Genomic DNA, 17673 nt, shown 5'->3' on the forward strand with positions numbered 1-17673 from the left:
TGCATATATACAACAGTGTTTTATTGCATATAATACAACACAATTGCATTATCCAATACACATTATTGAATATATGCAAATACGACACTAATATTGTATGCAAAACACATTATCGCATATATGTAATACAACACTAATGCACATATGCACTATATCGATTTTTTTTAATTTTTGTATATAATATAACACTATTGCAAATATACAATACAAACAACTGTATATATGCTATTCAACACTATTTAAAATATCAAAATGCACACTATTACACATATGCATTATAAAAAAAGTCGGTGTATTGCATATATGCATTACTCGTTAATTTTTTTTATATTTTTTTGTGGTGAAGAATAACAACATATAAAAAGGATGAAAGAAAAAAATTTTAAACATATTTTTTAATTAAATTAAAAATATTTTATTATTAGTTCTCTAGTTCTCTCCATAAAATGGAGTTCTCTCATGATCCTCTCCCTATACGTATATATATATATATATATATATACACATATATACATACACTCATATGTTTATAAAACATAAACGAACGAAAATACATCAACGTAAATGAACGAACATAACCGGATGTTCACGAACATAAATGAACAAACAAGATGCAAGTTCATGTTTGTTCTTTTTTAAATAAACGAAGATGAACTTCCAGCCAAACAGTTCGTTAATGTTCGGTTCTTTTATAGGCTTAAATTAGCAGCATGTAAGCTATTTAAAAGTACATCTAGAAGTTATAACAAATAGCGTATATATTATTATAGTAGAAACTATAGATATATTTATATGAACGCCTTTAGAAAACTTTCTACATTTACAAGCTCTAATTAACAATACTAGAAGAAAGAATTAAACATAATCCTAAAAGGTTCATATGGGTCGCACGAGTTAAAAGTCGTCTGAAATTTATTACATTGTGGTTTTTTAATCATGCTAATGGGTTCGCGCAATCCGACTTAACCTTGACAGAATTTTATGAATACCTTGACAGAAGATGAATGTTATTTTAGCTCCATTGTATCTTCAAAATATAATTCTTCTGATAAAGAAGATAAAACATGTATACACAATTTCTTTGTGATAATGCTTTGTAATGGACTGTTTGTGAATGAGTCATAAGATAAACTTCATATTTGGCAGGAGGAGCCATCAAGGTTAAAGCTTGTATTATCATTTGCTTCATTGAAGTACCATGTGAACTTTAGAAGTTAAGTGAAAAGATTCATATTAATAGTTTATCTTCTTTTTAAACTTGTTAGCTTGGCTTCAAAAGTCAAAATCACCCAATAAAACATATATAAAATATTTTTAATATTTTTAGGAAGCTGGTGGTGCTGGCGGTCGTGGTGGTGGTGACTGCCATGGTGGTGGTGGTGGCGGCAATGCAATATGTCACATAAGCATGCTGCACATATGCCTAATAAGAATGTCACATAATGAAAACTAACGACGTTAGGATTTCGTTAGTCAGGGTTCATAGTAGAAAAAAATGATAAAACATGGGACTATCATTTGTCATTTCGTTAGTTATGATCGGCAGTGGCCAAAGGTGATAGTTGAGATTATTTAAAACCAATATATTATTTTAAAAGTGGTTGTAAATTGTTATTGACACAATGTTTGATTAAATAAACTAAGAACAAACACAAATGCCTTCAACAACCTACAAAACTTCCACTTAACAATAAAATCCGTCCTAATTAAGGGGAATATTAACTGAGGGTTTCTAATTGTTAAATGAAATTAACGAAGGATTTGATAAAGAAGGCGAGAAAAGAGTTTCTCAAGACGGTTTATTATCATTATAGCGTCACTTTCAAATGACGAGTTCCAATTATTACCCATTTTAAAATATAAAAAAGAAATAAATCTACAATACTTCATAATACAAAAATTTATGTATAAAATATTATAAATGTATACATTATTAATAAAAAATATTTTTTTTAAATGTAGTTTTTACATATGATCATAAAATTTTCGTTAATATAATTTATAAACTAATATAACTTATATTATACTTGATAAGAATAAAAACTAATTAACAAATTAAATGTTCTTTTAATACACAACAATAACTAAACTACAAAATTTACAAATGCAACAAAAACATACAAAATAATAAGAAAATCACAAACTATACATCATACTTGAAAAATATAATAAATTAATAATTCACCCAAAAATGAAATGACAACACATGACGTACTCATTTCAGATAGACGTGGAACTAGAAATGTATATCAATTTATTAAAAGTTCAATTCACTATCAAGCACAAAATACATATTTTAAACAACAAAAAACAAACCTTGGCGAGTGCTCTTTATGGTAAACACGTACATGATTTGGAGGAGCGATTCGATATGACCCCGAGACAAAAGACAGTTTTTTCTTGTCTCAAGGGGGCTCATGCCCAAGATTTTTTGACTGTTGTGCCCATTGAAGGTTTTTGGGAAACGGATGTTGACAGTTGAATACAGAGTCATCCTTAAATACCGGCTTATGATTCTTCTTTTCTCTCCAGATGAATCATGCCCCCATTTGTAAAAAAGCCTGTTGGAATAGATTTGGTGAGCATGCCCTCCACTGTAAGGAATTGTCGGGATTCAATTATTGTCACGACTGGGTTAGAGATGTCTTATGGGATGTGCTTAGGCATGCCGGGATCTCAGACAAGAAAGAGGCACCTGTTAACTTTCTGACTGATCCGTGAGAGGGAAGATCTACCCTGTGTCCTGCGGATGTTCTTGTATTTGGCTGGGCAGGGGTAAGCATGCGTGTGTAGACCTCATTGGGGTGTCCCCATTGGTAGGCTGAGAGACAGTGGCTTCGTTCTAGGACAGGCGGTTTGAGGGGGAAATCTAGGAAGGTTTAAGAATGAGGCAACGTGTTTGGAGAATCAGCACGTGTTCATTCCATTTTCCTTCGACACATTTGGATCCCTAGCTCCCGAGGCAGTTCGCTTTTTGGAACGGGTGTAGTAGGTGGTCCACAGTGACTCTCAGAGCCCGAGGAATCAAGGATTGATATTTAGTAGAATAGGCTTTGAGATTCAAAAGGGGATAGCGTCGCAACTTGTTGCTTGCTTACCCATTATCCAGATGTAGCTCGGTTTGTGTTTGTATGTGTAAGAAAAGTTAACCATTTATTAGTGTAGAAAGTTTTAAGAAAAAAAAAATGTTGGTCTACATTAATTGACAGACACATGAGATCCCATTTTTGGTGATCCATTAAACAACATATATGTTCTACATCACCAACGAACCGTAACAACTCAATACAAACGAAAATAACACAAACCATATAAATTTCTTTATGCATTCATGTATATTAAGACGAAAATTTGAGTCTTAAATAATAAAATGTTGGGTCACGTTAACTACAAGACCAATGAGACCCGATTGAGATATAAACAAAAAACAAAACAAACTAAACTTTAATTACAACTAATAAATATAACATATTTTATAAGTTTATGTAACCTTTAAGTTTAATACCTAAACAAATCCTACATGAAAAATATAGATAAACAATAATTAAAAAAAAATTATGAAAAATAAAATAAAATAAGTATCCGGCGGGCTAAAAAGAAGTTAAATAATATTTGAAAGAATTATTCTATATTAAGAATGTCTTTAATTCAAACCTTGCATTGGTAACTTAAACATAATAAAAAATGTAAGCCAAACTTTAAGAAGGAAAGCTTTGGTTGGACAAACTAAATTATGCTTAACCCATTAAGTAAAATACTCGGGTTTTTATACAAGGAAAACTGAGAAGTGATAGAGACAGTTTGCCAAATGTGAAAAACCTGCAAAAGAAACAAAAACCAAGACAACGACTTCACACAACTTCACATTGTCAAAACTAATGTGAAGTGGGTTGGGCGTCAAGCGGCTGTGGGATCGACCATCGGAGGTCCAACCAGTTAACCTTGCATCTCACATGTTTGGTTATAAATAGAATACTTATTTAAACTGAGATTTCACCCCTTTGTTCTACAACTTTTACAAACACACTTAAAGGTTTATGTCTCCAATAACTCAAGAGTAATCAAGCTTTAATTATCAAGAGAAGAGATTTAAAGTTAGAGTAAAAAAGAAGAGCCTTTAAGCTACCAACCTTATTGTCTGCACTTTTATACTAAGGCGTCATCACTAGAGGTTATTCTAGTAATTTGACAAGTGAGATTTCACCATTTTGTTGATGATTTGAGAGGAAAACACACTATATATCTTGATATAGTGTTGTTTTGTATTGGGTTGGAACTCTCTTGATATAGACATAATTAGAGATTAAGTGAAGTTTCACTATCTTGGTGCATTTAGTGAAAACGATGATCGCTTCATTTGAAGAGTGAGACATTTGTATAAGTGATACCTACTGCCTAGGGAGACAATTACTGAATAAAACTCTCGATCGGTGATCGAAGAGAGGATGTAGGGTGAATTATTTAACATTTTCACTTCAACCTCAATAAATTAGTTGTGCCATCCATAACCCTAAACTCTTTACTTATTTGTGTTTATCTTTATCAGTTGTGAAAAAGAGTTTAACAAAGTCATTAGCCAACTAAACCGGATTAAAATCAAAGACTCTTTTTCACAACTTATAAAGATAAAATCCTCCGTGATTACAGTTATCCATTTGAATTTCGAATTTGATTAAAATTCATCATGATTATGTGTGACAAAATCTTAAAATTCATTATTTTTCTCGAATTTTCATCATAACAATAATAGTCAAAATAAAAAAATTCCAGCCAAGTGCGTCGCCTTTTGGACCATGCAAGGGGCTATTGCCCCCACATAAGATCTCTGTCCATTTGGAGTTTCTCTCGCAATATCATAATAAACTCAAACAAGCGTACGTACACCTCTTGAATTGTTTAATGTGTGTTATGATTTACATCGGTCGACACTTGACAAATAAATTCGATTACACTAAAATTATATCTAACACACATGTATTTATTAGTCTGATCCTAAGATATCTTTTCAGTTTGTAATAAATTACATAATACAGGTACATGGTGTCAATGAAAAAACCAAAGAATGGTCTTTGTGCCCCTTGTCACCATCATCATCACCGTACTCAGTATATCCCACCAATAGCAAAGCTATGGTAGGGTCTGAGGAGGGTAAGATGTAGGCAGCCTTACCTCTACCCCATAGGGATAGAGAGGCTGCTTCCGGTGAGACCCCCGGCTCGATAGTAGTTTTGCATCAAGCCTTGAACATAAGGCACATAGCACTCAATCATCGGGACACCGGCTGATCGGTGCATGTACCCTTATCTTTCAGCTATCAACGCCACTACATGATGCCTGATTAACCGTCCGTCAGTCACTTTTAACGTTATTTTCACGATATTAGTAAAATAACGTCAAAATTAGTGTAATTTCACTTTTGCCCACCCGAGGGTTCACACATATATATATCATATGTGCGCACCGCAAGCAGGGCTAAAACTGAATAATAGTAATCATACGTTGACAATTTATTATAAAACAATTGATTAAGTGCACCGCAAGCCCCCTGTGATACCCTTAAACCTAATCCAATGTTTCTGAAGAGATATGTTCGAGATCTTCTACAAGACGTGCATTTTATATTTGTGTTATTAGTTATCAAGTTACATAAAATCGAAAATAAGCTAGCATCAGCATATATACACCATATCTTAAATAGTAATCATACGTTGACAATTTATTATAAAACAATTGATTAATGTGAGATTGATCATTGATCAATATCCATGGCACTTGGCATAGATCGACAACAAGTAGCTGTGATATCTCAGCAAGGGATAACCAAGACTAAACAGAATCTCAAATGCAAAGTTTTATTTTTTAATTTATTTATGTAAGAATAAATATATGGATATGTATATTTATGTATGGCCTACATAATCATTTATATTATAATACATCAAATTTAATTAATTATACCTTATTATTATATTAGCCAGGTAATTGTTAATGGACCAAATTACTATTTCTTGCTAATCAAGGGTTTCCCCTTGGGTGTATATAAATATATGAAGAGACTAATTTACATCATTGAACATAACCTAACCCTCATATAAATTTGTGACCCTATCTCCCTCTATATTATTCAGTTTTCTCAAGAACCCTAATCCCCATCACTAATATACATCCTAAAGGGGAACCCAACCAAGCTGACTGTCATGTCATCTGGATTGTTCTCATCAGCCGTGGCCTCTCTCTCTCTCTGCTGTGACAGGTATGTTTTAGTTGTAGGTTTATCATAATATTCATATTTTCTATTATATACATGAAGAACTGATCAACAATTTCTAGCTTCTTTCTGAATTACAGAATATTTTGGTTTTGAAATTTGTTTTATTTAGCTGCAGCTCAATTTTTTTTTTTCAAATAAGTATGTTTTGGGCTGAGTGTTAAGAAATATAAGAGACATCATCAACCATGTATTGTGACACCCGGCATTTTTATGTTAACTCCGTTAACTAAACCCAGTTAAATCCTATTGACTGTGTCAGTAAACTCCGTTAGTTCTGTTAACTAAGTTAAGGAACTCTTATACATGTAGTGTCATGTATGCATACATTGAGTTAGTCGTGTCATGGGTGACCTAAGTGAGGGTGACTAGTTATTGATAACTAGAATAACAAATTTGTCACACATGCTATATGTTATAATAAATTTGTCATACATGATATGTTGCATGTATTATATGTGATGGATGTAATTATGTTACATGCTTAATATGCTACATGATTAGTTGTTGTATACTTATATGTTGTAAGAGATTGAACAATTAAATAATATAGCATATAATATATTACATGGTAAGTAACAAAAGAGAAGTGCACAACATATGGTTACTAGGAAATGTTTTAATAAAATGTAACATGTCACAAATTAAATTAAATAAGGTTATCTAAAGTTTAATCAAATTATTGATGACTTAATGAGGGTGTAAATGAAGGTGTAATGATGAGTAAATAACAATGAAGGATTATACTTTTCTTTTTTCTTCTTTTGGCCGTCCAATTCACACACACATACACACATTTTATTTTCTCAAAATCTCTCTCAACAATCATAAACAATTTGGTGAATTTGGAAGAAAGAATATTGGATTCTTGGACCAAGCAATAGGTAAATATGGTTTAGTACATATTCTTATTCATATTTTGATTTGGATCAATCAAGTGAGTAGGTTATTATGTTTTATTTTATAAATATGAACCTTGTATCCAAATGATTTGGATCATAGAAAGGGGATGATCAAAGTTTGATGAGTCAAAAGAGTTGTATGTGTTTTGGTCTTGAAGTTTGAATCTTTTATAAGATATTTTTTATTCTTATGAATTGGATAATAGAAATACATGAAATTTGATTGTGTGAGAATGATCTTTGATGATCTACAATCATAAGGGTGTAAAAATCATGGTTTTTGTGGATTGTGGTTTGAATCTGCTTGCTGGCAGACTTTGTGTCTTAGATTGTATGGTTAATAACTTGATGATACATTTGTGTTTCTGGTCGACTTTTGATTCTATCAACATGTATTTTGAATCTAGTTTTCAAAAAGTAGAGAATCTTAATTTTTGGACTTTGTTTGAATGCTTTTTATTAATTTATAAAATCGGGTTGCAAACCTGATTTAGAGGTAAAGTTTCTGAGTTGAGTTATAAATTGCATAATTGATGTTAAAAATATATATGGATATGATTCCACTTCTGGAATTTTGTAAATTGAAGTAGGAATCTAATCCAATTGCTCTTGCATCAATTGGACAAATATAGAATTTTTGACAAATATTTGTGTACTGCTGTGTTATAATAGAGATAAAAATTATATTGATGTAGTGTGTGAATATTCTGTATGATTTGGTGAATTATAAAATTATGAGAAAAATATATGATATACCTAATACTTGTGAGAACATGTGTGATTTATTTGGTAAATTAATTTCAAGTTTTGGTTGATGAGAAAAATCGGTTTTGGATGATTGAAATTTGTTAAGGATGATCAATATATTGATTAGTTAAAATAGTTGTAAATTATAATATATTGATTATGCTAATTTGAATTTTGACTTTACGGGTCAACTTTGAATTATTTGACTAAGTGGTTAGTCTTACTTGTAAAATGTTGAAAGAAATAGAAGTTAGACTTAGTCATAGAATTGCTTGAAAAGTGGTTAAGTGCACATCACTTGATTGTTGTTAAAGTTGTGACTAGGAACATAATATAAATATTCTAAATCTAACGAATTGGTCAAAAGTCATCAACGGGCCGTCGGTCAACATTTTGGTCAAAGGTCAACATTTTGGTCAAACGGTCAACAAAACTCAATTTTTAGTCTTCGGTCATCAAGACTTGGACTTTTTAGTCAACGGTCAACAAAACTCAATTTTTAGTCAACGGTCAACAACTTGGACCTTTTGGTTAGAATTCAAACGAAAAGTCAAACTTTGGTCAAAGTCAACAAAAGTCAAACTTTGGTCAAAGTCAACAAAAAGTCAAACTTTGGTCAAACTTCAAATAAACAAGGGAATTGTTTGGATACTAAGGGTTCTAGGAATCGCTTAGCAAATACTTATAGTGCTTGTGTGATTTAGGCACTAGAACAACCTTGACTTAAGCAGTTGACTTTCAATTTGAACCGCATTCGAGGTGAGTTTCACTGCTCCACTTTTTACTTACTTCTTTTGGGGGGAAAGCATGCAACATACAAACTTTTTGGATAATTGTAGACTTTTTAATACCTCATGTGTACATAGTTCACTTAAACTTAAGTCCCCATGCACATTGGACCGTTAACAATTATACATTGGCTCAGTAATGAAAGGTAGTACTACTAGGTTTGACGAACCCCCTCGGGGCTCTCGGTTGAGGGAGTCGCCGGGCGTTTCATCTACTAGGAATGCAATATGCACTAGTCTTATATTAGACTCCGTGGGTGGCAACCAAACGAACAAGTCAGCCTCGGTCACAATGGAACTCACACTAATGTAACATGATTGCTAGCGTAATTAACTAGCGGTATTACAAATGCATACAATATCCATGTTTTATTGCTTACAACGTTTACTTACTAAAATGGTTTGTTTGAAAAACTTGTTTTTAAACTCAAACCTGTGAACTCACCAACCGTTGTGTTGAACCGTTTTAGCATGTCTTTCTCAGGTGTTTAAGGTGCACGTGCGAAGTTGAAATGAGTCTAGGATGCATGGATCCCACTAAGCATCGAATTATGCTGGGAGTCTTTAATGAAATGTTATGTCTGGGTGTCTTGACACGCACTCTGGGTTTTTAAGTGTTTTTCATAAATTATACGCTTCCACAAATGTAACAACTTTATTGTAAATGTACTTACCTCATTTATGATGAGCAATAAAATTAAAATATTTTCTATTATAAATTGGTTGTTCGTTATGACACACGGCTAGATCCTGGTATGTCACGCGCCTCACGGTAAAACCCCGTTAGTCGAAAATTGAGGGTGTGACATGTATTTTTCCTGTTATGTGTCGGGCGTTAGCGACGATGCTACATAGACGTTGCTAACAACGTACCATCGGCTATCCAGTAGTTAATACATGTTTATTCGAATTCACATACAAACAAGATAACACATGAAAAATATTACGCCACTTAGGTAGTTGACCCAATGGTAAAGGCTTATGTCTCGAGATCTAAGGTTCATGTAGCACAAATTTAATTTACACAAGTTATGTAGTTTAAGAGTGGGGTGTAGATAAATGAACACATGTATTTGTTAACATTTAGTTAGTTAATGTCTGAGACGATTAAGGTAATGGATTAACTTAATCATTTTATGACTAAATAAATCAACCATGGTTTAGAGATTATGTGAACCTAGTCATTCTGCCGATTTCTACGGCTTATTAAATATAATGACACATGTTTTATATATGCTTTGACATCCCATATAATATCCAATGTTTAGGAATCTGCATCGCACGATCTTGCTCTCCATGTCGGAACCTACGATACGACATGGGTGGCAACCAAACGAACAAGTCAGCCTCGGTCACAATGGAACTCACACTAATGTAACATGATTGCTAGCGTAATTAACTAGCGGTATTACAAATGCATACAATATCCATGTTTTATTGCTTACAACGTTTACTTACTAAAATGGTTTGTTTGAAAAACTTGTTTTTAAACTCAAACCTGTGAACTCACCAACCGTTGTGTTAAACCGTTTTAGCATGTCTTTCTCAGGTGTTTAAGGTGCACGTGCGAAGTTGAAATGAGTCTAGGATGCATGGATCCCACTAAGCATCGAATTATGCTGGGAGTCTTTAATGAAATGTTATGTCTGGGTGTCTTGACACGCACTCTGGGTTTTTAAGTGTTTTTCATAAATTATACGCTTCCACAAATGTAACAACTTTATTGTAAATGTACTTACCTCATTTATGATGAGCAATAAAATTAAAATATTTTCTATTATAAATTGGTTGTTCGTTATGACACATGGCTAGATCCTGGTATGTCACGCGCCTCACGGTAAAACCCCATTAGTCGAAAATTGAGGGTGTGACATGTATTTTTCCTGTTATGTGTCGGGCGTTAGCGACGATGCTACATAGACGTTGCTAACAACGTACCATCGGCTATCCAGTAGTTAATACATGTTTATTCAAATTCACATACAAACAAGATAACACATGAAAAATATTGCGCCACTTAGGTAGTTGACCCAACGGTAAAGGCTTATGTCTCGAGATCTAAGGTTCATGTAGCACAAATTTAATTTACACAAGTTATGTAGTTTAAGAGTGGGGTGTAGATAAATGAACACATGTATTTGTTAACATTTAGTTAGTTAATGTCTGAGACGATTAAGGTAATGGATTAACTAATCATTTTATTACTAAATAAATCAACCATGGTTTAGAGATTATGTGAACCTAGTCATTCTGCCGATTTCTACGGCTTATTAAATATAATGACACATGTTTTATATATGCTTTGACATCCCATATAATATCCAATGTTTAGGAATCTGCATCGCACGATCTTGCTCTCCATGTCGGAACCTACGATACGTCCACTGTTGTTTATATATAACGTTATTCTCTTGAGGGTAAATGCATAGGAGACAGCTAATCTTGTCTCAAGATACCAACCACCAATCAAAAACAAAAATAATTTAATCTCAAACATCCATATCTGCAACGTGGTTATCTATTTTGAAGACACGTATATTTGTTTCATCAATTGTATATAATAAGATCAGGTTAGGAACCCATGTATTACACGGGATGGACAATAAACACGGTATAATTGATAAATCTTTTTAAATACGTTATATGATTAAACTTACATATTACTTATAATAATGAAAAATGAAAAGTTCATAAATCACTAAAATTACATATAAATTGCAAGTTTTATATATACAGATAAATTGCTACAGTTTTACTGAAATATTAACAAATCATACTTTGTATAGCAAAGTATGATTAAACTTACATATTACATATAATAATGAAATATGAAAAGTTCATAAATCACTAAAATTACAAATAAATTGCAAATTTTATATATAAATTGCTACAATTTTACTGAAACTAACAAATCATACTTTGTATAGCAACAAAGCATATACAAATTTTTTATTTGAACTAATTGCTAGTTTTCCTAACCATTGATGAGACCATCTGATGCCCAATTATTTCTTCTACTATTCATTGCAATTCACAACAAAAAAAATAACCAAACTAATCATGATTTAATACCCAACACTTGTCTCATTCATTCAGTTCGATTTGTACATTCATAATCAGTCAAATAGATTGAAAGAGAGAGAGAGAGAGAAAAAGGAAAGAAAGATTGGCTACAACTCGATTTCAAAATAATAAGGTTTTTGTATTCATATGTAACACCCATATTGCTAATCAAAATATTGCACAAAGAGTGTTCCAGTTCCAACTTTGACCTTCTACCAACTCGCTTATGTTTTTGATCTTGTAAATATAGATTTTTTGATCAAAATAACATAGAATAATCTGATCAATTGGTTTCTACCCAACTCATTAATGTTTCTGATCATGTTTTTATCATAGTAACATCCAAATTTGTCTTTGACGAAGGGATCTATTGCACGCCACTTGGAACAAAATATAAGCCAAAAGTCAATATACTTCAGGTTTGTGAGAAGTGTAAATAAGTCATTTGGCAATCATAATCAATAAAAGGGGTGGTGCAATAAACATGACTTTATAATATGAATCAAACTCTCTTGGTTGTAATCCATAATAAGGCTAGATAAGAAATGGATGAGATAATGATGAGACTAGATAAGGAATATTTTAAATCTTAATTAAATTTTAGTTTTAAATTAATAAATTTAATTAGAAATTATAGGTTAATACATGAGAGTGTCACTTGGAAAACTATTAGACCAACAAAAGGGTTTGTGATTCAACTAACATTTTTGTTTATTATAATAGTAGATATTAATTTGTTTTATCTAGTGTCAAAACGATTAGAGCTTCTCACTTTAGACTTTAACGTCTAACAATTGACTTAAATATTAAAGATAGAGCTTGGTATAAGGTCGGTAGCAAATCTAGAAATTTTTTCCAATGGTTTCACTGTGTTTAAGTGCTCGATTTTATAGGATTGGACATAAAAAAATTTTGGGTCAATGAGACATTTTGAGTCAAGTATAAAGGTTAATCACATAATAAAAATACGATACAATTTAAAACAAAACGTCCCTAAAAAACATAGGATAATCCCCATGCCTTTGCCATTGGTGTAACTTTACGAGTGGGCTGATGACCGCATTATTTCCTACAGTTAAATCTACCTTAAATTTCCTCTTAATTTCACAAATCATAAATAAAGTTTCATAAACATAAATACAAATGCTGCAATTACATACAACTTTTACACTTAGAACAATCATATTTGTTTAATTAGGCCACATCTTCATCTTTTTTTCCCATATCTAGATTCTAGATATATATGAAGCATATACATCGGTAAATAAATTATTAAACCATAAATTTTGTCCTAAATATTAAAAAAAATGCATTATATGGAAACCCTAAATTTGTTTTGAGTAAAAAAATAATAGAACACATGCAACAAGAGAGAACTGAACATGGGTATCCTCAATCACAAAGTATAGCCTTTAACCACTAGAGCATTTGTCTAATTTGTTTATGGCTTCACTCTGTATTTTATATATGGGTTCACTCTAGTATTTTTATATGGACGTTCCATTAAAAATCCGAAACTCAGTGGTTTCCTGTGAACCCGTTGAACCGACATTAGATCCGCCCCTGTATAAGGTAATAGAATAAAGAGGGAATGTAATAGACGAGAAAATTGAATTGATAAGTGAATTAAATGGATCACTAGCTACTATTTTATTGTAATGTTTGATAAACTTATGAAAATGAAATGAATCATTATATTATTTTATTTTATTTTATTTGGTGGACACGAAAAGACACATAAATGAAATAAGAATGACAAAATACCTGCCTCAAAATAAAAACGTTTTGTACCAAAATAAAAAAAAATGGTAATGGCTACGGTATTGGTGGTGGTGGTGGCGGTGACGGTGGCGAGGGTTGTCATGGAGCCGGTTGTGGTGGCTAGTATGGTGGTGGTTAGTCCGGTGGACCGGCCAGCATTTCCATAACCAAAAACTGAATTTTCCTGTTCATCCATGAACCTCACCTCGTTAAAGTCTCTTAATATAATCCATACACTTGTATATTAATTGATTCCTTAAATTGAGTAATTCTTCCGAAAGATCTTTCCTCTTTCCTGCGTCAATAGCTAGGAGCATCAACATTAATCAGGATGAAAAATATATTCACCCACATTGCCTACAATTAATGTTACCAATAACTAGGATGTAATAATTTTGAAATATCGAAGGACAGATTCGTTGTATGTTGTACTTTGGTAGTTATGTGGACTCTTGATTTTAAAATGCATATATACGAATGATTTGCAATTAATTAATCAAGTCAAATCACACTATCATACTTCATATAGGGTATAAATATGCTTATAACATCTCCCTTTCCCAGACAGCATTTCATATCCTTCTTTTCTTGCATCATCGATCATTCTATTCTGCCATGATGATGGAATCTTTTGAAAGCGTTTTCGATGAATGGGAAAGTTTGAGCAGAATGTTCTCCTGTGATCAAGACTCCGAACACTTATCCAGCCATGGTTTATATTCAAGTGAACAAGATCATGGTTTAAACTTAGAAACTCCTTCCATTGTTTCATCTGTACTTTTTGAATCTAACAATGCTAGCACGTCGTTCATCGATGATCATAGTTTTTTCTACACTAATGATGAAACCAATAACAACTCGTCGTTACTAGCACAACTTTTTTCTGATGATCCAATTGAAGAAATTCTATGCTTGACACAAAATATTAATACTGAGAATTCAGTTACTCCGTCGATCCAAATAATTTCCAATCAACCCAAGCATATCCCCGCCAAGAAGAGGCTTAAAACGCCTGAAGATCAATTCAACCACGAAAAACCTGATGGCAACCCGAAGAAGAAAACTAGAGTTTCGAAAGATAATGTGAGTATTAGTCTTCTATGTTGTTACTTTGAAATTGTTGAATTACCTAACATTTTATATTTTTCAAGCATATATTTGAAGAAAGCTTATAATTTTCTTTTTTTACATTTTTAACAGAAAAATAAGAAACAGAAAATAATGAATGCTAGTGATAACAAACCAATCATGAGTTCAAGCTCTTCCAGTTCCGACGATGATTCAAATAGAGGCACGGAAAACTCAAACTGGAAGACTAGAGCATGTAGAGGCGCAGCCACCGACCCCCAAAGTCTCTATGCAAGGGTGAGCTTAGAATATCACTTGATTCATATGTTTCTCCAAAGTTTGCATTTTTGTCCTTAGAAAATGATGAATATTAATTTTATGGTTAACAGAAAAGAAGAGAGAGGATAAATGAGAGACTAAAAGTCCTTCAGAACCTAGTGCCAAATGGAACAAAAGTTGACATTAGCACAATGCTTGAAGAAGCTGTCCAATATGTCAAGTTCTTACAGCTACAAATTAAGTTATTGAGCTCAGATGAAATGTGGATGTATGCCCCAATAGCTTACAATGGGATGGACATGGGTCTCTATCAAAAGCTTTCACGTTCTTAACATATACTATATATTAAGTTAAACTATAGGGACACAATTAAATATATATTTAATATGCTCGGGAGGTCTTGAGTTCAAGTTATAGACAATAAGAATTAAAAGAAATTCATCATTAAAAATATTGTAATTGTTTATTAATGCATTCTTCTTTCCGGTCATGAGAAGTGATTCTCATGGTTTGAATATATATTTGTTAACAAAATATTGTATTATTTGTTTATTTAAAAAGTTTCAAGATCTATTGAATCGAAAGATACGATGGCCATATAAATACGATTTGAAGCAACATATGCGCAAGATTGAACAACGTTATAGACAACTAGATAAATGTGTTTTATCTTTGATCTCCATATATATCCTTACTACAGCAAATCACTACTACTTAGAACACGTACTTCTCAAATTAGTTTCTTTATTATTGTTGGAATTATCTTAAACTAACAAACTAAAAAGTATATTGTGCAAGGATTTTATACCTAAGACAACTTTTTGAAATTAACTATTTTGAATCTAAAAAACCTTTTAAAAATATTTAAAAAATTATGAAATAAAAAAAAACTGAAAATATTTAAAAGGTAAAAAAACCAAAACGTTTATTTTGGAAGATCTATCTCGTGTCTGGTACTCCACGGTTCCACTTTGCAAGAACTCTGAATCATTCTCTTGAAGCTCATTCTGCAAGAACTCCGAATCATTCTCTTGAAGCTCATTCTGCAAGAACTCCGAATCATTCTCTTGAAGCTCATCCTCTTCATCATAACGCTTGCCCCTAAATGACCTGGACCAATAGGGAAATCCCAATTCATTAGGCCTTTTGATACAATCAAATAGAAAGCCCCAAGGGCGCCATATTCTAGGAGCCCAAACTATGTGATTAAATAAATCCTCCTCTATCTGTTGCCGGTCGAGGGCTCCTTCTCCTTCCCCCTCTTCAAACTCCGATTCGTCTTTTTCATAGAGAAATCTCTGATCAAGGATAGAACAAGATCCTTTTTGCATCATATCTAAGGGATTCTTTGGTCTAACATTACGGTTTCATAAAAAAAAATCTCCAGTTACATGATATACACATATGTACATTATCATGTATGTTAATTGTACATATGTGTACAAAAATAACAAGTATATATATACATATATACGTACGTATATATGTGTTTATAAGTATTATACATATATGCATAATTTTGCAAAACCGAGATTTTTTTATTCTTATTTATTTTTTTTAATGAAACCGAGATGCTAGATAAAACGTTTTGGTGTTTTTTTTTTACTTTTTTTATTTTCGCATTTGTTTTGGTGTTATAAAAAATTTTTTTGAAGGGTTTTTTGTGGTCCAAAATGGTTTTAAAGTTCTTGATTTTCAAATGGTTCTCACACGATCCCAACTTTGAGAATCATTTTGGAATATAAAAAAACCCATAGAAAAAATAAAAAAAATATATATGAAACCAAAACAAATGCGAAATAAAAAACCAAAACATTTATTTAGCCTTCTTATAAATAGCTTACCAGTTTTATACTCTAGCGATGCAGGACAAGAACTCATTTTCTTATTTATACCAACGTGAAAGCATTCCATTTTCTTTCCTCCACTAATGTGGGATGGAATTCACTACTTTTATGTTCTCACTTTTCCTTTTGCTTATTTTATAGGTTGTTATAGTCTCCTATCCTTATTTTGAATGTCCTCATCGAGATCTACTGGAATAAATGTAGATACTTTATTTTCAGTTCTAATTCCAATTCCCAAGTATATTCTGGTCCATGCACTGAATCTCATTTCACTTTGACCAGAATTATTCTTTTATGTTTGAGATTCTTGATTTTTATATCTTCAATTTGTAAAGGTTTCTCAACGAATTCAAATTTTCGTTTACCTTTATAACTTGAAGGGGCACTTTCAATGATTCATCAAATAAGCATTTCCTTAAGTTGCTTACATGAAATACATCATGTATATTTGTCATCTCTTCTAGCAATTTAGCTGATAGACTACTGGTCCAATTCGTTTGATAATTTGGAATGGTCCAACAAACTTTGGATTCAATTTTCCTCTTTTGCCGAATCGAATTACTCCCTTCCATGAAGATACTTTCAGTAACACTTTATCTCCAGCCTGAAATTCTAATGGTTTGTGTCGATGATCTGCATAACTCTTTTGACGATGACGTGTCGTCTTTAATCTTTCCTTGACTTGATTTCTCTTGTCAGTAGTTTCTTGTATGATTTCAGGACCTAATAATTGTTTTCCTCATATTTCTGCCCAACACACTGGACATCTGCACTTTCGTCCATAAAGTGCTTCAAATGGGGCAACATTAATGCTTGTATGATAATCGTTATTATAGGAGAATTCTAATAGTGGTAAATGGTCATCCCAATTTCCACCAAATCTATAACACATGCTCTTAGAATGTCTTTCAATTTTTGTATGGCCATTTCACTTTGACTGCCAGTCTGTT

General features: G+C 32.3%; 1 pseudogene; it reads left to right on the plus strand.

The window, feature by feature from the left end:
• Nucleotides 1-13701: 13701 nt before the first annotated feature.
• LOC143635283 (uncharacterized) lies at nucleotides 13702-15219 on the plus strand (annotated as a pseudogene).
• The last annotated feature ends 2454 nt before the right edge of the window (nucleotides 15220-17673 follow it).

The sequence above is a fragment of the Bidens hawaiensis genome, unplaced genomic scaffold, assembly GCF_021521415.1.
Source record: "Bidens hawaiensis isolate Kalapana, Puna unplaced genomic scaffold, B.hawaiensis_p1.1 tig00007427_1, whole genome shotgun sequence".
NCBI classification, from domain to species: Eukaryota; Viridiplantae; Streptophyta; class Magnoliopsida; order Asterales; family Asteraceae; genus Bidens; species Bidens hawaiensis.